A 25,330-nucleotide genomic window follows, 5' to 3' on the forward strand; every position below is an offset into this window, starting at 1 on the left:
GGTCTGCAAAAGAAACAGTTCCAACTCACACCTTCCCCCAGACCCCTCCCTGGTCCACAGGAAGGCTGTGGGGCCAAGAGGAATGCGGAGGAGGGAGAGAACCAGCAATGCAAGGCCTCCCACAGGTGGGTGCCCAACGCGGCCATTCCAGGAGCTCAGGGAAGGCACGCCTGGCCAAGCCCTCTTCATGGGAGCCTGATGCTTGATACTCCTGAGTGCCCAGAAGCACTTGATGCGGTGTGGGAAATGATCTCAGAAAGTCCTCTTCTGAAAAAGGCACGCCAGATGATAGTATGTGGGGGGCGTGTAGGTAAGTAATAAAGGTAAAAAATGTCCCATTTTCCTTCCCCTTTTGAGAACCACCTCAGAGAGAACTAGTCTCACAGAACTTGCCAAAAGAGAGTCCAGTTACTGGCATATCTAAACGCTGTCTAATACTCCCCAGACCAGACGCTCACCCTGTCTACACCAGAAATGGCTCCCCTCCCCGAGACCCCTCTCCCGAGCTTCAGGCCTGTGGCCTCTGAGGTGCCCCCCACCCGGCATCCCCACGCCGGCTCTGCGCCCTCTGGCAGCCAGCCCGCCTCCAAGTCCAGGGGCAGCGTCCATGGCTGGGCACCGGGCTCCTCCCCACCTTGTCCCCACACCTCCAGGTTATCCTCCACACTTGCCAGACTAATTCTCACGAAGACTCATGTCGCTCTCCCACTCAGAACCACTGAAGCCCTGCCCGGCGTACCAGTGACTAAACTCCTTAGCTGGCATCCACAGGCCAGGCATGGGCCATCCATGATGGGCCTCAACACACACGCCTGCAGAGGCACGTGTTCACAGGCCGTCTGGGCTCTTCACACCCTCCTGCCCTCCCTCGCATTCCTCTTTTCGCTCAGAACACGCCCCCTTCCTCCCATCACACAAATGCTGCCCACGACAGGGCAGTGCCACTTCCCCCTGAGCCTACCCTGCGAGGCATTCTTTCGCTGGACCGCCACTGCGTGCCGATCCCCATGTACCACAGTTGTTAGCACTAACATGGGAACTGTATTCCATACACGGTGACACTCCTTCTAAAAACAACAAAGTCAGAAGGCTGCTGACTCACTGAAGGCCTGAATGGATTAATCCAAAATAGCTGGAGCCGTCCCAGTGACATCAAAGGTCTCCATTAAGCCATTTGAAAATCAAAGAACTGCCGTAGTGCTGTGCCCACTCCTGCTGACCACATCTCAGACAACCAAAACAGGAGCCACAAGTGGACAAGGGATTACTTCCCAGGGCCACAGAGGATCACCGACTTGGAGAGAGTCCTATGTCCAGACTGGGGATTCAAAATAAACCACATTATAGACTGTTCCCCAGTCTCTCCTGGGGAAGACTTTTAACCTAGTTAGGCTTGGGGTCTCGCGCCTGCGAGGGCTTAGTCCACAGTCTGGGGCGGGACCACACCCAGCTGGTCATCCTGGGGAAACACCTCCTGGCCACACGACTGAATAAAGGAGACGCAGACCACTCCCAGCTGAGACATACTTGCTTTGTGAACAAAGATCAATGTACTATTTAATACAAATCTTCTCCAACAGAGCGGAAAATAACCTGGGGCCCTAATGACAAAAATACCAAACAGGGATTTTTCAAACACGCTCGCCGCCCACACCTGACGAGCAGGTGAGCAGCCTGACACTCAGGTAACAGTCAGCTGTGAGGCGCCGCCCCGACGCCGATCCCACGGTCGGAACCGCCGGCCCGTGAAGGAGACACAAACGAGGCTACTGCTGTGGGACAGCCACAGGATCCATCTTCCTCATGGTTTCTTCAGATCAACAGTCACATTCAAAACAGCTGCACAACTGGCATTAATGGTATTCAGAGTCTAACATATTAAAAAAAAAAAGATACCAGGGGTATTAGGAAGTCAGGTTTGGGATAACTTATACCAATAGGAAAAACAAAAAAAGGTCAGTCAACTGTACAGTTTCAGCGTTTCAAAAAGGACAAAAACGTATCTTATTCACCACTCTATCTCCAACATCTAATAAACGGCTGGCACACAGAAGGTATCCTTAAGTTTCTGTTGTAGGAGTGATACGTTTTTGAAAATGGAGGGAAAGAAAAGTAAAGTAACAGTGGGAACCAGAAGAAATCCAGAGCCAGACACACGCACACACATAATTCTCCTGCTGACCAAAAGCCCAACCAACAACTAACGCCTTCTTGGGCGCCCATCTGTGAAGGAAAACCATCCTCATTGGCACATACCAGAAAGTCACTTGACGGCTTACAGAGCACTCTCAAGCATCAGTTCCTCTGACGGCCGTTACAGACCTGTGCCTATAAGAACTATGGCCACTCCCATTTTCTAAACAGAGAAACAGGAACAGCTGTCAAGGAGAAGCAAGTGGTGGAGTTCGGGCTGCTGAGTCCCAGGCCTGGTGGGCCCTCCGCTGCTCTGACAGGAAGTTGATGAGATACCGTCAGAGGGAGCACCTACCTTAAAATGCTGTCCCTGTGACTCCACACTCCTGGGCTTGCTGAAGTGGGACTCAAACACTCCGCCCTTGCTCAGGCTGGCCCAGGTCCCAGACCCACCCTCTCAAAGCATGTGCCTCGTGGGGCTGTTTTACTAAAACGGAGACCATCTGAAGCGTAACACCTGACACTTAAAGGCATTTTAGAAAAGTTAGTTCCTCTCGCTGAAACTCGTATTTCTCCTTTTGAATACAGAAGGACTTCATGCTTATCAGAGAGGCTTTGAAATGTCTCATCATTCATTAATACTTCCAAAGAAATACAAATAAGGAAAAACAAGGATATTTCTTTCTACTCTAAATTTCCTGGAGAAAAACAGCAGAAGCCAAGTGTAGGGGCATGTTTTCCTTCCAATATAATTTCCTACAAGACCGTACCTTCCCTTTCTCAGTTCCCGCTCCCCCTCCACCATCAGACACATGCGCACACGCCCACACCTGCACTGGCACAGCAGACCCACTCCCTTCACTGAAAACAACTGGCATGTCGCCTGCTCGCAGGCTCCTGCCCGTCCTGACCCTGGAACGGGCACCCGGCACTGATGTCCCAGAGGTCCTCCCCTGGGCCAGAAGCAGTGGGGCCTCCAGCAGTGGGACAGGGAGCTCCATGGAGGGAGAGAGAAGGACACCGCCACCCAACATCAGCAAACAAGCAAATGACGAGATGGAAACCGTGAGGGGCGCCATCTTCAGGTCCTTCCAAAACGGGGAAAGACGCACAGTCAGAAGAGGCATGTGTTCGGTGCAGTTTCCACAGGACCACCTGTGAAACTGCTTACCGGTCCCCGATAGACGGGCCCCAGGAGCCACACAGGCTCCTGCCTCTGGTGGGCGGGTGGGAGCAGCCCCTCAGAGGGCAGGGCTCCTTCTCCCTGGCCAGCACTGTCCGTCCTGTGCCTGCTGAAAAAATAAGCTTCTGCTGTCATCACGTGCCATTTTCCCCAAGGCGGCCTGTCACTTAAGAACAGCTCGCTGTGTAAACTAGACTCCTCTTCCCCCAGAGCGGTTTTTCAAAAATGAACTTAGTAAGCCGCTGAACCACGACACCTCCGCCATCTCTTCCTTTCCTCACGCTGCACTCCACGTTCAGGTTAAGTCTCTTCTCACAATGTGAAACACTACAAATGGTTGTCCTGGTGCTTCACTTAGGCTAATAAAATATTGATTTCTTCATTAAAGAAAAACTATGAATAAACATTAGATAAAATCAATCGGCACACATTCTAACACCAGATCTCATCACATTAAAAAGCTGACATATTCAAATGCCCTATTTTTATTAAACCCTTCTGTTAAATATGCATAAATATGCATATCTATTCCCAAGGGAATACCAACATTTCAAATGGAAGATAAGGGAAGATGTTTTCATTTCTACAAAAGATACTCATTTCAAATACTTGGAAAATAAATATTTTTAAAGTTTCTCCTAACGGGTGGGGGTGGGGAGAAATTCCGTGACCATCTGAAAGTGCTGTGACAACACTGATAAACTGAAGATCCGTCCAAGGCAGTGAGTAGCTTCTATACGGCACTTAACTACTATACTATTGTCTTCCTGACACTCACACGCTTCACAAGCTTATGCTTGGCAGAGTACACCGATGATTTTTCAATTTTCTGATCCAAGATGCTGAGTAACACAAGCAGCATTCTGCAGAGGAGCTCCTATTCTCATCAACTGTGTAGAGGCCCTGCCAATTTTCTGACCCCCATTTCCTCATCCTACATTGAAACTGAGCCCCGGGAAGGGTGGTGATCTGCTCCAGGTTTCACAGAGCTTAGAACTGTGATTTCAATCACACCAAACTGCCATCTTTTCAATCACCCAACCTCAGTTGGAACAATGAACTACTGAATCTGCGACCTATGAAATTTCAAAAAATGGCAATGACATGTACCACTGATTTTATACCAAATGACAGTATTCTGGAGACCATATATTGCTGGATTTTCAAACAGGAAGCAAGAGAGCTAGAGAGAACGTTAAACTTATCTTACACGAAAGGAGATCAGCCACTAAAAGTCAATAGCCAAAACACTGGATTTGGCTTCGTAATTCAAGTAGTTATTCTCTAATCCAGCCAGGCCTCAGGTGAAGAAAGCAGCCTCCAATCCATGGGAGTAAGAGAGCCGAGCCATTCTATACACAACCATGGAGAGGAGTCCCGCTCTCTACCTCCTCTAGTTTCACAGCATCCCTGGGACTGCTGCTCACTCGGCACTTCTACTGTCTGTCTTGTCATATGTCTTATCTCCCCAACTAGCCAAATCTTTTTAAGACATAACTGCCTTATAGGCTACCTCAGTAACAGCCACTCAGGCATTTCTGATGTTTTTTTCCCCACGCCTTTTTAGGCACCTGAAATATATTCTGCACTGGTACAGCAGTGGCGATGCAACAGCACCCCATTTCAAAATGGACCAGGAAGACCAGCACACGCAGGAATGCGGAGGGACAGGCCTCGCCTGACTGTGACGGGAATGTAAACTGGCACAGTCTTTACACAGGGCAACTTGGCAACACGGAGCAAAAGCCTCCTATCCTTTAAACACAAATTCAACCCCCAGGAATTTATCCTTAGAAAATATTTTCCAAGTGGGTAAACAATCTGTAGCAGCCCAGGGCTGGCCCAAGCACAAATGTGCATCCATACTAGGCTACCCACGCAATACTACCCATGCAAGACCACACACTGAGAAAAAACATGGAAAAACCTCAAAAAATAATCTTGAGTGAAAGGAGCCAGATACAAAAGCAGCATAGGATATATGAAATAATTCTATTTACTTAAAATTCAAAAATAAGTAAAACTAGCTTGTGATGCTGGACGTGAAGACAGTGGTTACCCCTTGCGGAGTGTGGGGAGGTCCCGGGGAGGCTAGGAATGAAGTTTCTTAATCTGGGGTTGACCTACTTTATGAAAAATGAATAGAACTTTACATTTATACACATCTCTGTTTGGATGCTTGTCATAAATTAAAAAATAATTTTAATGATCAAACACATGTACAAAGACAGTCTCCTCAGCTTTGTTTATACCAAAACATAATTAACATCCTGCGTTCTAAAAATGAAATGGGCAAATATATCATGTAGCCATTTAAAATGAAGACATTTACTTACCAGCAAAGAAGGATATTACATGCTATATCATTAAGTGAAAAACGCAATTAACAAACAGGATTCTAAAGACAAAAAGAAGCATGAAGTCTTAAAATGGTATTGATACTGTAATCATACTGTTAGTAGTAACAGTATATTGTTGTTCTCAATGTCTTGTAAAATAAAACAAAAAATTATGTGAATGTCATTAGGAATTCAGATTCTCCACATGGAAGGTAGAAACGTATAGAAGCAATGACCAAATGGCAATAGGAAGTCCCAGACTGGGCAAAAGCGATTTGTCACAAATGCTATCTGTCACTTAAAAGTCACCAAGGTGCCTACATCCTTAATACCAGGTACGGGGCAAGAAATGGACAAGATGAACCTAGAGCACCTTTCTGTACCGCGGAGCAAGAAAATTATGAGAGACCTCTGAGGCTGGGTCCGAAAGCCAGGGACAGAGCAGAGCGACTACCATTGGTCAGAGATGGGACAGTTTAAACATAAAAATAATACTCCAGAATTTTCATGGAATAAAATAAGAATCTGAGTTCATATTAATATCAATAAATGGGGAGGGGAAAAAAGGCTTTCCCTTACAGTAGACTAACACATAATAAATGTAGAAGGAAAGAAAAATGGAGTTTGAAAATCACCATTTTATAACAATCACAGTAATACAGTAATAACTGATTCGGCCAAAAACCATCAATGGATGCTAAAACTAGTGGATGAATGTCTGATGAGTAAAAGGATATTTATGTAGCCCCAAAGTATCCCTTCACAAATTATGTATCGATTACAAAGAGAAAAGTGGAACCTGACAATGGATTAATGTAGCAAACACAACCTTAATCAGTGTTTACATCACTGCAGTGAACAAGGCAAGGCAGCCTCCTCTTTCTCCGCTCCTGCTGCCCTGAGAAAAACAAAACAGCAGTTCTGTGGGGCCCCAACTGTGATCTAGAACTGTGAACCAGACTAGGAATCTAATCACAAAAATAGCAGACAAAGCCAAACTGAGAGATCCTACAAAACAACTGGTCTGAACTCTTCAAGATGTCAAAGCCATGAAAACAAAGAAAAAACTGAGGAATCAGTGCAGACTGATGGGATTGGAGAGCCTGCAACTAACTATAGTTTGTGCACCTGGACTGGCTCCCAAACCAGGGGCAAAAGGGTCCTCAAGGACAACATTCGGGTAACCACTGAGATTTTAATGTGAGCTTCAGATGAGATCAATAGTATACTTTAGATTTTGATAAACGTACTGTGGTAATATATGAGGAAATCTTGTTCTTGGGAAATAGAAACTGAGGTTTACATGAATAAATGGGCATGACGTCTACAAATTACTCCCAAATGATTTATATTATACATGTACCTATATACATATAGGAAGAAGGGAGGAAGAATGAGGGCAAGAGGGCAAGGGAAAGCACATGATAAAACAAATGGGCAAATTTTAAATAGTCGTCCGGGGGTTCTTTGTACTGTTATCGTCATTTTCTGTAAGTGTAAAATTACAACAAAATAATTTTTTTATTAAGAAGAGACTTAAAAGGCATGCACACTATCCACAATGTGTGGTCCATGTTTGGAAGTAAGTTTAAATAAACCAACTACAAAATGAATTTGAACAAACCAACTATAAAACAACACTTCTTGTGGTAGTGGTTATGTGAATCTACAAGTGGGATAACACTGCAGAGAATACACAGACACAGACACACACGCATGTGAACCTAGTGAAACCCAAATGACCGCGTGAAATCCAGGCTTTACCGATGTCCACTTCCTGGTTTCCTACGACAGCACAGTTAGGGACACGTCACCACCGGGGGAAACTGGGGGAAGGGGGTCTGGGACCTCTTTCCACATGGTTTGCCACCTCTCATGAATCTGTCATTATTTCAAATTAAAAAGTAAATAAGAAAAAGATCCTTATATACCAAGAAACCAACTATAAAAATATTTATGAATCTGTCAAAGAACAGACTTTGATCAAATGTAAACTTTTTACATGTAAAAATATGGCTTTATTTCCCCAAACAGTATATGTATTGTAGAAAAAATATAGAAGAAAATACATGATGTTTGGGGTTTGTTTTAAAATAATACAGTATGGGTAAGACAGTAGATGGAAATGAGACTAGCCACATGTTGACAAATGGCAAAGCTGGGAGACATTCTCTCTGCTATTGTGTAAGTCGGAAATTTTCCATAATTAAAAAAGTTTCATTCTGTTTGAGATATATATGTTTGCAAAGAGAACAAGCTGAAAAGATACTTAGCAAAATACTAAAAATGTTAAAAGCAGGGGTAGCATTTAAATGACTTTTTTTTCCTATCTTAATTTCTAACTTTTCCTCAATAATTATTATACTACTTGTATAATTTTTTAAATAGAAAAAGAAGGAAAGAGGCCAAAAAACTGAAACTATTTGAAAATTATTCTAGTAGTTTAAAAGCATGTCATGGTCTAGCACAGGGTCACAGGAACATACATGCCTGTGAACAAACAAAGAAAATTCATCATAAAAGGAAGCCTGCAGCTACACCAGCTAAACACGTGAGCAGGGGTGATATGTCACCAGCAGGTGATGGGACTATTCGGAACTGGCCAAATCGTTAAGTTTCACACCCATCAGGACTGCTGGTGTCTGTTATGAATGTTTCTGTGGCACCAGTGATGTTCCTCGATGAGGTAAGACAGGAAAACTCTTTCAAGAAGCCAGCCTCAGGGAGCAGAAAAGGAGGCCGTGGCTGGCCCTACGGTTTCCCTCTTCCAACAGTACTACAGTGTGAGAAGCGTTTGCTGGGCCTCCTAATTTGCTACACTGGCCAACAGAGATAACTTCTCCCAGAGTCCTCTTTGCGAAATTCAATCCATTTCACAGTTACCTTCCAATTTTTCTTCTAACGTAGATCTAAAATCAAAACCCCGTCTTTCTCACAAGAACTGAACTGCGAATTGATCATCAACCCCATGCTTTTCTAGAGATTCTAGGCCCTGGATTATCCTCAATCCAGAAGAAATACCTAAAAGGTTACATAGTGGAATCTCTCCTCTGGTATTCAGCAGCATTTTAACACTGAAAATCTGGAGGCTTGAAATAAAAATATTAGGCTCAAGAGAGACAGTATTGTATTTGTAGTCTCCATGGGGACAATACTGCATTTTAAATGTAGGTTAGCAGGCCAACCAGCCCAATAAGCAGTTTCAAACTCAAGGCTGAAATCAACCATAATTCAAAAGTTAGCACTTGGCAACAATTGCACATTTGCCTCACTCTAAGCACTTTTCACTATCTCACTTAATAAAACAAACATAATTAAAAACTTGCGACTACTAGCTTAAAAAGTTAAATATAAAGCTATTCACAAAGATATGGACTGAAGAAGCAACTGGTTTCCCAGCGTGAATAATTCTGTAACATCTCTCTACCTACACTGGTCTTATCTGAACAGAAGTACTCTAGGTCTCACATTCACAGAATCAGAAGCCAGAGCGGACCTTTCAAAAAGTCACATTTGCTCTCAAGATCCTGCAACTTAAGACAAAGGAAGTAAATTGTCTCCAATCACAAAATCAATTCATACCACAGCTAAACTTGGAGCTCCATACCCAGTAAACGCAGGAAAAGCACCAGAGGAATGAAAGCCAAAGCCCTCATTTCCGCATCCTTCTCTCACCTGTGGTCTTCCGGCTTCTACACCAGACAATAACAACTAGTGGTCAGAACTTGAAATTACGTATAACATAGAGTGAAGAAATACAGAAGACTGTGCAAAACTCGCTAAGCTTAGCATAAACCAAGCGACACTCATTTAGTTGGTTGGCTCCAAGTCCCAACTGCTGTAAGCCTTGTCCAGGGTGAGCAGAGGACGGAGAAGGACGCTGCTCACCTCCTGACAAGTCCGAGTTCTGGAGCCACGTGTCCTGAGCAACGGAGGCCCATGCCCATGCCCATGCCACAGCGCGTTCCAACGCTCCTGACTGCCTTTCAGAAAACCTTCCCTCTGTAGCCGAGGCTAATGTCCACTAATAAAATTCTGGCCAGCAGGGATGTATTCAAATTTTATATGCAAATGAAAGAAGGATGGCAGAAATAGGCAGCGATTTTAAATGAGGCTGCAGAGCTACTGAAAGCTGAGAAACGCAGGCCAGTAGCTCAGCTTGGTGGTAGTACATGTGGTTCCGACAAAGGCTGAGGCTCCAAATACCAGCAGATCCCATAAGCAGCATTTTTAAGTAAGTGGCCATAACTGGAGCTGAAGCTCCAATACTTTGGCCACCTGATGCTAAGAACTGACTTATTAGAAAAGACCCTGATGCTGGGAAAGATTGAAGGTAGGAGGAGAAGGGGACGACAGAGGATGAGATGATTGGATGGCATCACTGACTCAATGGACATGAGTTTAAGCAAGCTCCGGGAGTTGGTGATGGACAGGGAAGCCCCGGGGTGCTGCAGTCCATGAGGTCGCAAAGAGTCAGACACCACAGAGCAAATGAACTGAAGTGCCATAAACTAGAAGGCAGTCTTCAGGGAGGTATGCGACGGTCTCCTCTCTCCTCCACAGAGAGTGCTGCTGCTAGACTCGTCTTTAAACTAGAAGAGACACACGATAACAACATCCCCCCCTTTTCCTGTCCACAGCAAACCTGAGTGTTTGTGCTCGAATCACAAAGTTCTCAGACCTCAAGCACAAACATGCATGCTGAGTGGTGAGAAAGCACGGCACACTCAAGACCCCAGAGGAGGACCAGCCTGGCCCAAGCACAGAGCCAGCCAGGGCCTGTCCTGTGCGGGCCGAGGCTGAGCAAGGAGACACGAGCCTGTGTGCAAGCCTGCTGCTGCTGCTGCTAAGTCGCTTCAGTCGTGTCCGACTCTGTGCGACCCCATAGACGGCAGCCCACCAGGCTCCGCCGTCCCTGGGATTCTCCAGGCAAGAATACTGGAGTGGGTCGCCATTTCCTTCTTCAGTGCATGAAAGGGAAAAGTGAAAGTGAAGTCACTCAGTCGTGTCCGACTCGTAGCGACCCCATGGACTGCAGCCTACCAGGCTTCTCCGTCCGTGGGATTTTCCAGGCAAGAGTACTGGAGTAGAGTGCCATTGCCTTCTCCGGTGTGCAAGCCTAGGATGTCCTATTCCAGATGCCACCTGCCTTCACCATAGGGCTTCGGCCTGTGTCCCCAGCAAACCACTCAATTCTTCGACATTTTTAAAGTCCTAATCTATGTGTCTAATTCACACACCAATTTCACCCTCCGCACAGGTCCTAACAGGAAAAAACACACGCTAAATAGGGTACCATTTCAAAAACGCAAAGTGACACATCACAGAAAAAGCTCTGGTTGAATTCCACTGTGAGAAGGGATGAGCAGCACAGACTGGAGCTTGGACATCTGCGCCCAATTCAGGTTCTGCCATTCCTAGCCCTCTGAGTATGGACAAGTTATTTGCCTTCCACAAAACGGGGCAATGGGAATAATAAAACAGTTCCTACTATACACAGGGTCTGAGGATTAAGGAGTTAAAATATGTAAAGTGACCGGAGTAGTGCCCACAGAAAGAGCTAACTAAGGACTAGCTATTATCATTATTAAATAAATAACATCAATTCACATTTGTTAAATGCGTTCAAACCAAGAAATATAGTAACAGCAAGCATTTGCATAGTGAGAGTAAGAAATAAGCACTTAAATCTGTGTAAAAATTTAAAAAATAAATGGATTTTTCTATTTAACTGCCTGTCCCAAAACGTGTGTGGAGGGGCAGGGGTTTGAGAGGTAGAGGGATGGGCAGTCCAAGAGGGAAGGGGGAGCGAAGAGGGCCTAAACAGCGAGCCCTCTCCCTGAGCGCCCCCGAGACAGCAGCTGTCCCCTGGGTCACAGCAGCATTCAATCTAACACTTGTTCACGTCACTTTCTTAGCACAGCTGGACTAAGGCAAAGCCAGCAAAAATACTTTTTCTGACCAATTAAAATTTTTCTAAATTTGATATAGCATGATTTTTTAAAGTTGCAAAAATAATGTAAGTGCAAGGGCCAGAGCTGCGGCATATACCAGTTTATATTGCAACAAAAATACAAGTTGATTTCTGAGACAAAAAATAGCAAATATAATGTAACGGCTAGATGTGCAAACATGCAGAGGCTGGACTATGATCTCAAAGTCTCCTTTACCTCCCAACTCTCTGATATACTGTAAGTAAAAGAGTATTAAGAAAAGAGAATAGTCTGTTTCTACCTTAAAAAAAAAAAAGCTGGAAGGTTGCTGCTTAGTCGATGGGGTTAAGAACGTGAGGCGGAGGTCCAGAAAGGTGGGCACTGCAGCCCCGTGCTGTGTGACCGCAGGACAGCCAGACTCGCAGGCCCTCTCTGGGAACAAGGCTCATCTGAAAGGCAGTGTCACGTGCCAGAAAGGACACTGGGATCAGCTTAGCATCTGACGGGCCCACTGAGGCCTCCCGCTGCCACTCACAGCTATGCGCCGCCCTGGCAAGTTCCCGCATCCTCCGAGCTGCCTCGTTCTCATCTATATACCAAGTGGGAAACACCACTCCCCACTGTGCAAAGTGTTTGTGAGAATAAGACAACGTATGTGAAAGCACCTCGTTAAGTGGCCAGCACTAAGTAGATGTTCATTAAACGGTAACTGTGATGACAGACACACTAATCAATGGCTATTAATATAATCCACAAATTAAATGGCCAATAAGCTTTTAGGGAGTGTTTACTATGAGGAGAGCTCTGAATCAGATCCCATAAAGCAGTGGTTTTCAAACTTCAGCAAAGGAGTATTAGGGGCTTCCCCAGTGGCTCAGATGGTCAAGAATCTGCCTGCCATGCAGGAGACCTCGGTTGGATCCCTGGGTTGGGAAGCTCCCCTGGAGAAGGGAATGGGTACCCACTCCAGTATCCTGGTCTGGAGAATTCTATGGACAGAAGAGCAGGCAGATAAAACCCAGTGAGCTAAACACAGTGCTGGGCCACACCCCTGGAGTTCCTGTTTCAGCTGGTCAAGATGGGGGTGGTGGAAACCTACATTTTCACCAGTTCTGAGGAGCTGCTGCTGCTGCTTGAGGACCACATTCAGGAGAACCTCTATTTCAGGGAAGAGGGAAGGAATAGGAACCTGACAACTTTGGAGAATGTGAGAAGTCGAATATTTAGGCAATGGCATGGCTGAGCAGAAAGGTGTGGGGTGGCACTTGAGAAAAGATCGAGACAGCGATAGACAAAACAAGGGTGCAGGGGCAACAAGGGTCAGCTTGGCCAGTTAAGTACCTCACTGTGAGGACCAACAGGAAGAGTCTGAAGAGGCCGTGGGCAGGCTAACGTTTTTACCAGCTTGGATTTTTTGACAGTTTAGTAAAGCGAGCCATCACAAACCTTAAGAAAGTTAACTACATGGTGAAAACGCCACCTGGCCGCAGAGACGCAACAACAGGCCAGGCTACGTAGCACGGACACACAAGAGAATGAACGAAGGCGGTGAAGGCCGTCGCTGAGCCTGTGCTGGCGATCCCGCAGCCGCCTCCGGAACCACAGCCAGGATTCAGGACTGTCCTTCTGCACAATGACGGGCCATAAAGGGAGTCTACAAGAGACGAGAATCAAGCCCCGGCAAACCCTATTGATTAACTTGGCAGAGCCAGGCACTAATCAAGAGAGCTAAGAGACCTCAGACATGATTCATTCAAATGAGGGGGTAAAATCTCCTACGTCTTTAGTTTTAAGTCATTTATTAAACATGTTCCTTAGGTGTAGTATGTAATATTAATTAGCTGTCATTACATCTATTATTACTAATCTTAATCTTTACTTACCAATTGAAAATTCTATAAAATTTATCTCAGAACAATGCTCACCCATAGACTGAATCTCACTCATTATTTTTAGGTCCACATTGGTAAGATAAAGATAACTACAACTTGGGAATTCCCTCGAAGTCCAGTAGTCAGGACTCCGCACTTTCAGGGCTGAGGGCCCGGGTTCAATCCCTGGTAAGGGAACCAAGTTGCATGGCGAGGCCAAAAAAAAATAATAATAACTACAATTTATAATGAAAAATTACACAGGTCAACATGATCCATTCAGAGTTCAGCAGAAAACTGCTGACAGATTATTTCTCAAGTAAGATATAAGAAATTCTAAAAATCCTAAGATTTTAAAATAAATAAAAGGGGTTGAAACTCCATCTCACATCTTATTCCAGATAAATTTGAGCAGTATCAAAGAGATAGCAAACGTAAATAATGAAACCTCAGAAGAATGATTTTAAAAAATAAAATTATAAGGCCTAAGTATGACTCCAAACCCATAACCGGAAAGGAAAAAATGAGTATGTTTTCCTATAAAAGATAAAATTTCTACCTAGGAAAAACCACCATGAGCAAAATCAGAAAACAACTGGCCAATGGAACCAAATGTTTGCAACTAAGATCACAAATTAAAGGCCAATTTTACATAAAAGAAAGCTCCTACAAGTCAATTTTTAACAAAAGAAAGACCAAAATCCTAGTAGAAAAGTGGGCACAGGACATGGACAACTCACAGAAAATACAAATGACTTAAATATATGATGACACTTAACATCACTTTTCACCTGTCAAATTGGCAACGATCAAGTAACAGCGCACTATGCCAGAGGTATAAATTGGTATAACCTGTAGAAGATTACCTGTGTCCGTCAAAAGTACAAACACTCATTCCTTTGATCCAGCAATTCCACTCACAGGAAGTTATTCCTCAAATATATTAGCAACATGGCAAATGATATACATACAAGGTTATCAATATTTACTGCAGCATAGTCTATAACAGCTAAAGACTGGAAACAACTTCAGTGGTCATCAAAGAAGGAACGATAATACAGTCATACAATGGGATACTGTGCAGCTGTTCACAAATAAAGAGCTTTTTACATGCTGACAAAGAATAATCTCCAAAATATGTTTTATAAAACAAACAAAACAGAAAGAAGGTACCAAACAGCACAGAAGCTAAAAGCTACATTTTTCTTTTAAGGAGGGAGGAATATACCTGTGATTTTAGATATAGAACCACAGGCTGTCTCTGGAAATACACACATGAATTGGTTACTTCTGAGACTGGGGACAAGGTGGCTAGGGGACAGGGTATGAGAAGCTTTTCATTGCATGCCACACGAACTCTGAATCATGTGCACGTATTACCTATATAAAAGATAAAATACGTCTATGAGAAGTCATAATACCTATGTTTTTAATTTTTACTTTATATTGGAGTATAATTGATTTACAATGTGTTAGTTTCAGGTGTAGAGCAAAATGATTCGGTTTACATGTATATATACACATACAATCTATTCTTTTTCAGGTTCTTTTCCATTTAGACTACTATAAAATAGCAGAGTTCCCTGTGCTATACAGGTCCCTGTTGATTATTTTACACATAGTGGTGTTCCCTGGTGGCTCAGATGGTAAAGAATCTGTCCTGGGACGGGGGAGCCTGGTGGGCTGCCGTCTATGGGGTCGCACAGAGTCGGACACGACTGAAGTGACTTAGTAGCAGCAGCAACACAGGAGACCGGGTTTGATCCCTGGGTCAGGAAGACCCCCTGGAGAAGGGAATGGCAACCCACTCCAGTATTCCTGCCTGGGAAATCCCATGGGCAGAGGGGCCTGGCGGGCTCCAGTCCATGGGGTCGCAGAGTCGGACAGGCCTGAATGACTAGGCACAGTGTATGTGTTACTCCCAAACTCCTGATTTATCAGCCGCCGCACCTCTACCCTTTGGCAACCACAACTTTGTTTTTCTAAGTCTATGAGTATGTTTCTGTTTTGTAAATAAATCCATTTGTCTCATTTTTTAAAATTCCACATAGAAATGATATCACATGATATCTTTTTCTTTTTGACTTACTTCACTTAGTATGGTAATTTCTAGGTACTTCCATGTTGCTGCAAATGGCATTACTTCATTCTTTTTTTTATGGCTGGGTACTTACTGTTCCATTGTATATACGTATTAATATATCTATCACATCTCTATCCACTCATCTGTCGGTGAACATTTAGGTTGCTTCCATCCTGGCTACTGTAAATAGCACTGGGGTGATGTTCTAATGTACCTATGTTCTAAATGAAGTACCTATGTTCTAAATGAAGATTTTCTCACTAAGTTACTTGAGAAAATAAATTCCTTTCACTATCCAGTTAATATTTACTGAGTTCTACATGAGCCAAGCACTGTTTTAGGCACTGAGTCTCAGCAAAGAAGAGAGAATAAAGCCCTCCTCTCGTGGCCTTAGGAGGGATACCGCCAGTAAGCAAACAAACAAAACGAGTAGCCGAGAGTGGAAAAGGCTATGAAGAAAGTCCAGGCAGGAAAGGGGATAGGCAGGACTGAGGTGGAAGGGTGATGACAGAGCCTTTCTGGGCAGAGGTGACAGAAAGCTTCTCTGACAGGAACACACTGGAGCAGAGACGTGAAGAAGGGAGGGAGCCAGTCCGGTGGCTGCCCAAGGTGGGCAGAAGGAACCCCAAGGATTCTTGTCAGAAGGAGGGTGGCTCGGAGGGTGGAAAGGGCTCCTAGTCAAGGAGTAGAATGGAGGGGAGTGATAGAGAGAGTGGCAGAAAACCTCATGGGCGTGGGGGGAGGGAGGAGGTACCAGATCATAATAAAGAATGAAGGTCTTATTCTAAGTGATATGGAAAAACATTAGACATTTTAAATAGAGGAGAAATGTGTTCTGACCGATACTGTTTAGAAGCCTGCTCTGGCTGCCACTGGGAGAAGAGACTGTTAGAGGCAAGCGTAGATGCAGGGAGCCCACTGGAACGATCCAAATGAGAGACACTGCTTCCTTATACTAGGAAGGTAGTTGTGGAGATGGGAAGTGATCAGGTTCTGGATATTAACTCAAGGCAGAGCCAACAGTCTTCACTGAAGAGTTGGAAGCAGACTAAGAGAAAGAAGGCACAGGTGACTCCAATGTATTTATAGCCCAAGCAAATTTTACCACAATCTAAACAGGATCATTTTTTTTAAAAAAGTCTCACACTCACACAAAGCTCAACTACTCTAAAACAGGTTATAAATACCATCAACAAGAAGCGATCCGGAGCTCCACACCAAACAGAACACACACCTGGGTACATTCTCTAAATACTTAATGAGCATTTACACTGCGCCAGGCACAGTATTAGGTACTAGGGACCTCAATTATGCTTAAAATATATAACTAAGCACCTAAAAAAGGACTGGGAGGAAAAACACCAAAATATTAACAGGTGGGATAAGAGCTTTCTTTCTTTCTTGATATTTTCAAATTTTCTACCATAAACATATCTTACTTTTAACTTTAAAGGGAGAAAAAAATCTTTCCTTTTTACTGCTGCCAATGAAGGAAAAACTCCTACAGGACAAATTCATTAGTAATTTGAATGATCAGCAGACTTTCCTTCTAAGAAAACCTTTTAGGGATTTCCCTGTGGTCCAGGGGTTAAGAATCCGCCTGCCAGTGCAGGGAACATGGGTTCAACCCCCCAGTCCGGGAAGACCCCACATGCCACGGAGCAACGAAGTCCATGCACCACAACGACTGTGCCCCATGCCTGGAGCCCATGCTCCACAAGAGACGCCACCGCAACGAGGAATCCACTCAGTGCAACTAGAGAAGCGCCCGTATGCAACAACGAAGACCCACTGCAGCCAAAATAGGTAAACAAAATAAACTTTAAAAACAAAACCCTTTACACTGAACAGGATTCTCAATTTTCTTTCCTGCCTTTACCTGTTGCCAGTGCTCCGGTAAGGTGTATGTGGACGAAGGGGGAAAAGATAGCACTAAGTTAGAGTGAGACAGGTACAGCTTGCTATTCTTTAAATATATCTCACAAAACATGACAAGAAACATCAGAGTATTTAACCAAATGTCAACTACACACAAGACAACATGCTTACCATAATCTAGCCAATGTCAATACACACATGACAGTCATTTATACATGTATTCAATCATTCAAGTATTTGTAGAGTGCCTTTAACGCATCAAAGGCACTGAGCTAGACATGGGGGTTTAGGAATGAATTAGATGAAGTCAGCCCGCTGAGTTCACAGTCTAGTTTACGTGGTGGGAAGAAGAGGGACATTAAATTTCAAAATCAATTTTTCTTTAAATGATTGTGACATGTGCTAGAAAGACGAAACACCTGGTAGGGGATAACAGCAGACCTGGCCTAGTCAGCTCTCAGGGTAAGAGGCTTGGAAGAAAAGGACGTGTGACTTAAGATGTGAGGAGGAGGAATTAAACAGGTGAAGGGGCAGGGAGTGGAAGCATTCCGTGCAAAGGAAGCTGGCATATAAGAAGAATCTGTGGCAAGAAGGTAAAGCTGGTCATAAGAATTAAAAAGCACGCCAGTGAGTCAGAAAGACAGTGAAGGGGAGAGAGGGTGATGAAGCAAGCTAGAGCCGGCTCACGCAGGGCCCAGTGGGCCATGTTATTAATTTTGTTTTTCATGCTAAAAGCCAACAAGAACCAGTGAACACATTTTAACACTGAAAGATTTTAAGCCTGGGAGCAACAATCAGATTTACATTTTTAAAGATCACTCAGGCTACCGCACAGAGAGTAAATGAGAGAGTGAGAGCAAAGCAGACCAGCCGGGGCTGCCCGGCCGGTGGTTAGGACGCCTCTTGGGCACGGCGGGAATGCAGGGCAGAAGTGCGACCCCGTGTACCCTGGCGAGGCAGCCCCGCCACAGCAAAGACCAGTCAGAAGGCTGCATGTTCCCGGGGGAGATGAGTGAAGGCAGTGAAAACAAGAGTCAATGTACTCAAGATCTGTTCTGGAGATAAAACCAACAGAAATTCCTGACAAACTCAAAGCAGGTGGACGGAGGAAGAGAGGCAGAGAAGAAAGCGTCACTGATACCGATGAAACAAGAAACATTTCAAAGGACCAAAACATCAAAAACAAATCTACATAAAAAAGATGAAAATAAGGGATAGGAGAACATTCCATGCCAATACTAACAGAAATAAACTGATTTTCCAACCCCCAAAACGGAATTTTGGAAACAGAATTTCCAATCCTGAAAACAGAGTATCACAGTGAGATGTTTAACGCACACCTATCAAAAATTGATAAATAAGGCAGTCATAAGAACTGTAAAGATATGGGCAATGTGAACAGCATTAAAACCTTTATCAAACACACACGCAGAGATATGTCACCCTGAGCCTAACAAATAGAGGATATACATTCTTTTAAAAATACATGAAACATTTTAACTAGATTACAAGGAAAAAAGATCATTACCTTTAAAGTAACTGATATTAAAAAAAATATATTCTATGACGATATCACGTGAATAAGTTAATTAATAACAAAACTAAACACCATGAATAGAAACTTTAAAATGCCTGTTTAGAAATTCACAGGTAAAGAGGAAATAAAAATGGAAATAATAAAATATTTAGATCTTAATGACAATCATGAGGAGGGCACGGCACCCACTCCAGGACTCTCGCCTGGAGAATCCCATGGCCAGAGGAGCCTGCTGGGCTGCAGTCCACGGGGATGCGAAGTCGGACACCACGGAGCAGGCCAAGCACAATGACGATGACATTACCACATACGTAACGTCTGGTGACAAAGTAACGCTTAGGAGGGGATTCTACAGTTTGAGCACATCATTAAAAAGCAAGAAAGGCTAATAACCTATGTTTTCAAGCCAGAAATCTAGAGAAAGAACAAAGATAACAAAGGAGGTAAAGATAGATCTTATTAACTAAAAACAGAAAGCAAAGAAATACCTGATTCTGTGAAACAAAATTTGACAAACTCTTACAAGTTTGTTCAAGAAAAAAGTAAAATATGAACGAGGGGTGCAGCTCCAGCTGGTGACTGTGGCCAGGGGCTGCCTAAGAATGGCAGAAACATGGGTACCCCAGAAACTCCAGGGCAGGTCCCCGCTCTGCAGAGGGGCCACAGTTCCACCCGGAGATGGCCATGTCCATGATGGCTGACAGACGGTCTAGAAAGCTGAAGACAACGGAGCAGGAGGAGGAACTGGCAGACGTCACTGTCAAGGAGGAGGCTCAAGAGGGCAGTGGCGAAGATGGAGCTCTGCTGGAGCGCAGGCCACACCAAGGAAAGCCCCAGTCTGTTTAACTGCCCTAACAAACAGATTCGTGCTCCCTGGGGAATACCCACTGGATAAACTTGTTGCAATAAATACTTTTTCCTTTGCTGCTGCTGCTGCTAAGTCGCTTCAGTCGTGTCCGACTCTGTGCAACCCCATAGACGGCAGCCCACCAGGCTCCCCCATCCCTGGGATTCTCCAGGCAAGAACACTGGAGTGGGTTGCCATTTCCTTCTCCAATGCATCAAAGTGAAAGTGAAGTCGCTCAGTCGTGTCTGACTCTTCTCGACCCCATGGACTGCAGCCCACCAGGCTCCTCCGTCCATGGGATTCTCCAGGCAAGAGTACTGGAGTGGGGTGCCATTGCCTTCTCCTTTTCCTTTGAGGGGTGGCGAGAAAAGGCATAAACAATTTTAGGAACAAAAGATACAGAGAAGTATCTATAGTCCACACCACGGGTAAGAAAAGGAAAGGGAACAGGACTGAGCCACAGGGAAACCCAGTTAAAGACCAGGAAGAATAGAAGGAACAGACAAAGGTGAAGCAGAGTGGCCAGAGAGACGAGGTCCAGAGAAGGAGAAAGAAAGTCACAGTTAAGTGTCATGCATGACAAGGAGGGCTTCAATGAAGAGAAGACGATCAACTGTGTCCAGTGCTGCCGAGAGGTCAAGGATGTTTTGGGCTGCGTGGCGTCCAATGGTTTTGGCAGTGTGACGCGGAGTAACCTATAACCTGGAGAACTCAAAGAAGTGGGAGCCAAGGTCACACTGGGGCGGAAGGACAACTGTTTCCATCTGGATTAGTGATTCTGGAGCTAAAGCTATTTCAGCTGATGACAAGACTCAGAGTGTCACTTTGGAAGGGAATGCCAGAGGCGGACTACAGGAGGGCACAGGAGGGGACATGTAAGGCAAGAAATGGAGGCACCACGGTGCCTGATGGGCTACACAGTGGACAGGAAACCACCCAGGGTGGCGGCCAGAATTGGAGCGGAAAGGGAGGCTGTGAGGCAGGTACCAAGGTGTTCAATGAGCAGACGGTAAGGCAGTCAGCTCGTGGCCATGAGGAAGACAGAGAAAGGTGGCCGGAGTCCAACGGCAGAGACTCTGGAGGGACACCAGGAGGGATGGCAACTGGACGGGGGCCTAATCCAGAGCCTGCTGTGCAACACAGCGGCAGGGACTTGGCGGAGCCTTTCCAGCTCAAGCTGTGCTGCGCCCGCTGAGATCTCTCGGATGCAAACTGCAGCCACACCAAGGAGAGCCCCAAGAACAATCCCCATTATTTTTTAATAGCTGAGCTAATATTACCCTCAGTTTTGCTAGCTACCTGTACACCTACCTATTCCAAAATCCAGAAGGGGAAAAAAAAAATGTAAGGAGTTGTGTAATTCCTAGAATTAAATGGGTCGTAAGAAGGGACTGGAAGGGAGAGTGTGAGCACTTTTCCAAGACACCAGGATAAAGTGGTTGCTTCCGAACAAAGGGAGCTCCAGGCAATCAAGACACCAGACAACTGCCTCCTGGGTTAGCCTGGAAGAACTCTTAACAGCACAAGATCCGAGGCTGTGACTAATTTCTAAGAGCCTCTCAACCAATGCAAATACGGCTGGCAGGCCTACCTCTGTGAGCTTTGGCAACAAACACGAACCAGGCCTGTCTTGTGACAGGGATTTTGAGAGATTACTGAATTTACTCCAGTAAGTCCTTAGCAGAAGGCAATTTCAACCAACTCATTCATTTAAAATTGAACACAATGTGCCTACCACGTATAGGCTTCCAGAAAAACATCTACTTCTGCTTAATTGACTACGCTAAAGCCTTTGTGTGGATCACAACAAACCGTGGAAACTTCTTAAAGAGATGGGACTACCAGACCACCTTATCTGCCTCCCGAGAAAGCTGTAGGCAGGACAAGAGCAACAGTTAGAACCACACATGGAACAACTGATTGGTTCAAATTTGGGAAAGGAGCAGAGTACATCATGAGAAATGCCAGGCTGGATAAAGCACAAGCTGGAATCAAGATTTCCAGGAGAAATACCAATAACCTCAGATATGCAGATGACACGACTCTAATGGCAGAAAACAAAGAAGAACTAAAGAGCCTCTTGATGAAGATGAAAGGGAGAGTGAAAAAGTTGGCTTAAAACTTGACATTCAAAAAACTAAGATCATAGCATTTGGTCCCATCACTTCATGGTAAATGGGGAAAAACTGGAAACAGTGACAGACTTTATTTTCTTGGGCTCCAAAATCACTGTTAATGATGACTGCAGCCACAAAATTAAAAGATGCTTGCTCCTTGGAAGAAAAGCTATGACAAACCTAGACAGCGTATTAAAAAGCAGAGACATCACTTTGTTGACAAAGGTTCATATAGCCAAAGCTATGGTTTTTCCAGTAGTCATGTATGAATGTGAGTTGGACCATAAAGAAGGCTGAGCACTGAAGAATTGATGCTTTCAAATTGTGGTGCTGGAGAAGACTCTTGAGAGTCCCCTGGACTATGAGGAGGTCAAACCAGTCCATCCTAAAGGAAATCAACCCTAAATATTCATTGGAAGGACTGATGCTGAAGCTCTAATACCTTTGGCCAGCTGATGTGAAGAGTCGACTCATTGAAAAAGATCCTGATGCTGGGAAAGAGTGAAGGCAGGAGAAGGGGATGGCAGAGGATGACATGGGTAGATGGCATCGCTGACTCCATGGACATGAGTTTGAGCAGACTCTGGGAGATACTGAAGGACAGAGAAGCCTGGCGTGCCAACCGTCCATGGGGTCACAAAGAGTCAAACACGAGTGAGTGACTGAACTACAATTACAAGCACTGCAATGGATGTGAGATGAAGAAGATGGTTTGTGCCCTCAAGATTCACCGTTCAGTGGAGGAGACAAAGATTCATACAAAAGTCTCCAACACTGTGAAAAGGTGGGAGGATCCTCACAGCAGTCAGACAACAAGAGCAAGGGGACAGAGGTTTCTAGAGCGCGCAGAGGTGCTGCACCGCCCAGGCCGTGCCCGGCGTGCGACTGCAGTGCGCTGCGCTCCCCGCTTCACCGATCCATCTCACCATGAGCTCTTCTCAGAGGGAGGAGCTGTGTCTACTGAGTCTGGGTCACCTGACTTCAGTGTAGCCCGAATCTCTTGGCTGCCCACCCTGTATCTATCTATAGACCTACTCACACTGCAGCTCCAGAGCAATCAGGACATCATACAATCCAATCCCCTTAAGAAAGTCGTGAGTTAGTCACAACTCCCAGTCGAACACTGCATATCTTCTTGGCCTCAAGAATGAGCTGGTAACCTAGTTTGGTACAAGAAGTTAAAGGAAGTTTGCTGGGGGCTTCTATGAAACAATCCTCCTTATTCTGAGAAAGTGATTAAAATTGTTTATTCTCATCCTGGATATTGGCTCTCACTGTGGGCCATGTGGCACAGAAACCTGAAGCCTAGAACCCGTCACTACTCTGCCACTGAAGCCAGGAGGACACACAATAGAAAGCAAAACACACAGACGCTCAGCAAAACAGAGCTGGTGTCCCAGTCAACCCACATCAGAAGACACCTAAATAATAAACCTGTGGCTCAAAATTATAAAAGTTTACAAATTTATAAACGTAACTGCAAAAATACAAAAATTCTTTATGGCAAAAACAAATATAAACACATCCTTAAGCAAAGCTACAAGACAGATGACAAACCAAGAAGAAAAAAAATCTGTTAATTCATTATCATAGACCAAGGACGCACTTCCCTAATATATAAAGAACGCCCCTTTTAGAAAAATCAAGATGTCCAAAAACCCAAAAGAAAAATGGGTAAGGGATATGAAACAGTTGATAGAAGAGGAAATCTGTTTCACCCTAAATATATAGAAAGATGCTCAACCTCACTTGTTACAAGGAGAAAACAAACATACTAATTTCTCACCTATCATATCAAATGCAGAAGTCTGGGGACACACTGCTGGTGAGGCTGTGGTGCAGTACAACCAGTGCAGGCCCTCCCTAGAAGCTTGATGACATCTATTAGAGACGTGTACAGATTTACCCTCTGACTCAGAAGTAGCTCTTCTGGAAATACATACTACAAATATACCTGCCTCCATGCAAAAGAATACACATGCAAAGTTATTCACTGCAGCCTTATTTGTAATTTAAAAAATATTAACAGTCAAGAGTCATCTGGTTAAATAAATTAGGGAACATCCACAACATGGAGTATAAAGCAATGACAAGAAAACGTGAAGCTCCCAATTTATTAACATGGAAAGATCTCCAGTATATATCTTAAGCAAAAACAAAACAAAGATGCAAAATACCATACATAGTAGGTTCCCTCAACTCCTTCAGATCTCTGCTCAAATGTCATCTTATTCTTATGATAACAGAAGGATGAGTCAGAAATGAATAAAGTGATTATAGGGAGAGGAAGGGAATGGAGTAAGGGGTAAGAAAGAATTGGAAGCTAGAGGTCTCTGAACATAACCATGTTTTATAGTCCTGATATTAGAGCCAGTAAATGTTTACATAATTAAAATATAAAAGTAAATGTATTCCTGACAGCTTTATAGAGGTATAATTGACATACAAAGAACTGCACATGTTAAACATTTACAATTTGATGAGCTTGGGTAGCCTTCTCCAGGGGATCTTTCCAACCCAGGGATCGAACCCAGATCTCCTGCACTGCAGGCCGATTCTTTACCAGCTAAGCCACAAGGGAAGCCCAAGAATACTGGAGTGGGTACCTTTCCCTTCTCCAGTGAATCTTCCTGACCCAGAAACTGAACAGGGGTTTCCTGCATGGACACATGCAAGAACCCATAATACCATGACCACAATCAAGGTAACAGACATACCTAACACATCTCAACATTTCCTTGTGTCATTTCATTTTTGTTTTTTGTGGTAAGAACACTTAATATGAGATCTACTCTCTTAACAAATTCTGATGTACACAATACTGTATTGTTAACTATAAGCACTATGCTGTACAGATCTCTAGAATTTATTCATCTAGCATAACTGAAACTTAACTACTAACTATGTGTGTGCTCACTCATGTCCAACTCTTTGCAACCCCATTTGAACTGCAGCCTGCCAGGCTCCTCTGTCCATGGAATTTTCCAGGCAAGAATACTGGAATGGGTTGCCATTTCCTATTCCAGGGGATCTTCCCAACCCAGGGATCAAACCTGAGTCTCCCGCATCAGCAGGCGATTCTTTACCACTGCACCACCTGGGAAGCCCCAACTGAAACTTACACAAAATTAAAAGTTAAAACAATCTCTGAGGTACTAAAAGTGGATTACATTAATAGTTGCACAACTTACTAAATTTACTAAAAAAAAAAAAAAAAAATCCCAGTGAGTTGGACACTTACAATAGAGGGCAGGAAGGTACAATAATTTGACTGGATTAAGCGTGAAGAGACAGTAGAAGAACTAGAGAAGGTTGTAACGACCACCACCTCTCCAGCTTTAGTGAGCACCTGAATCACCTGGTGGTTTAGTTGCTCAGTCGTGTCCGACTCTTGTGACCCCGTGAACTG

The 25,330-nt window shown here is 44.3% G+C and overlaps 1 protein-coding gene and 1 long non-coding RNA gene across 20 annotated transcripts in view; both read right to left on the minus strand.

Moving 5' to 3' along the window:
- Positions 1-25,330, minus strand: part of WDR20 (WD repeat domain 20) — a 64,884-nt gene that overhangs the window by 25,766 nt on the left and 13,788 nt on the right. The window lies entirely within an intron of this gene.
- Positions 16,932-22,827, minus strand: LOC145529099 (uncharacterized). The gene is made up of 2 exons (XR_014070915.1): positions 20,266-22,827; positions 16,932-19,186 (listed from the first exon to the last, which is right to left on the minus strand). It is a non-coding gene; the product is annotated as an uncharacterized LOC145529099 (long non-coding RNA).

The sequence above is a fragment of the Giraffa tippelskirchi genome, chromosome 12 (assembly GCF_054371585.1).
Source record: "Giraffa tippelskirchi isolate mGirTip1 chromosome 12, T2T-mGirTip1v1.2.pri, whole genome shotgun sequence".
In the NCBI taxonomy this organism is placed as follows: domain Eukaryota; kingdom Metazoa; phylum Chordata; class Mammalia; order Artiodactyla; family Giraffidae; genus Giraffa; species Giraffa tippelskirchi.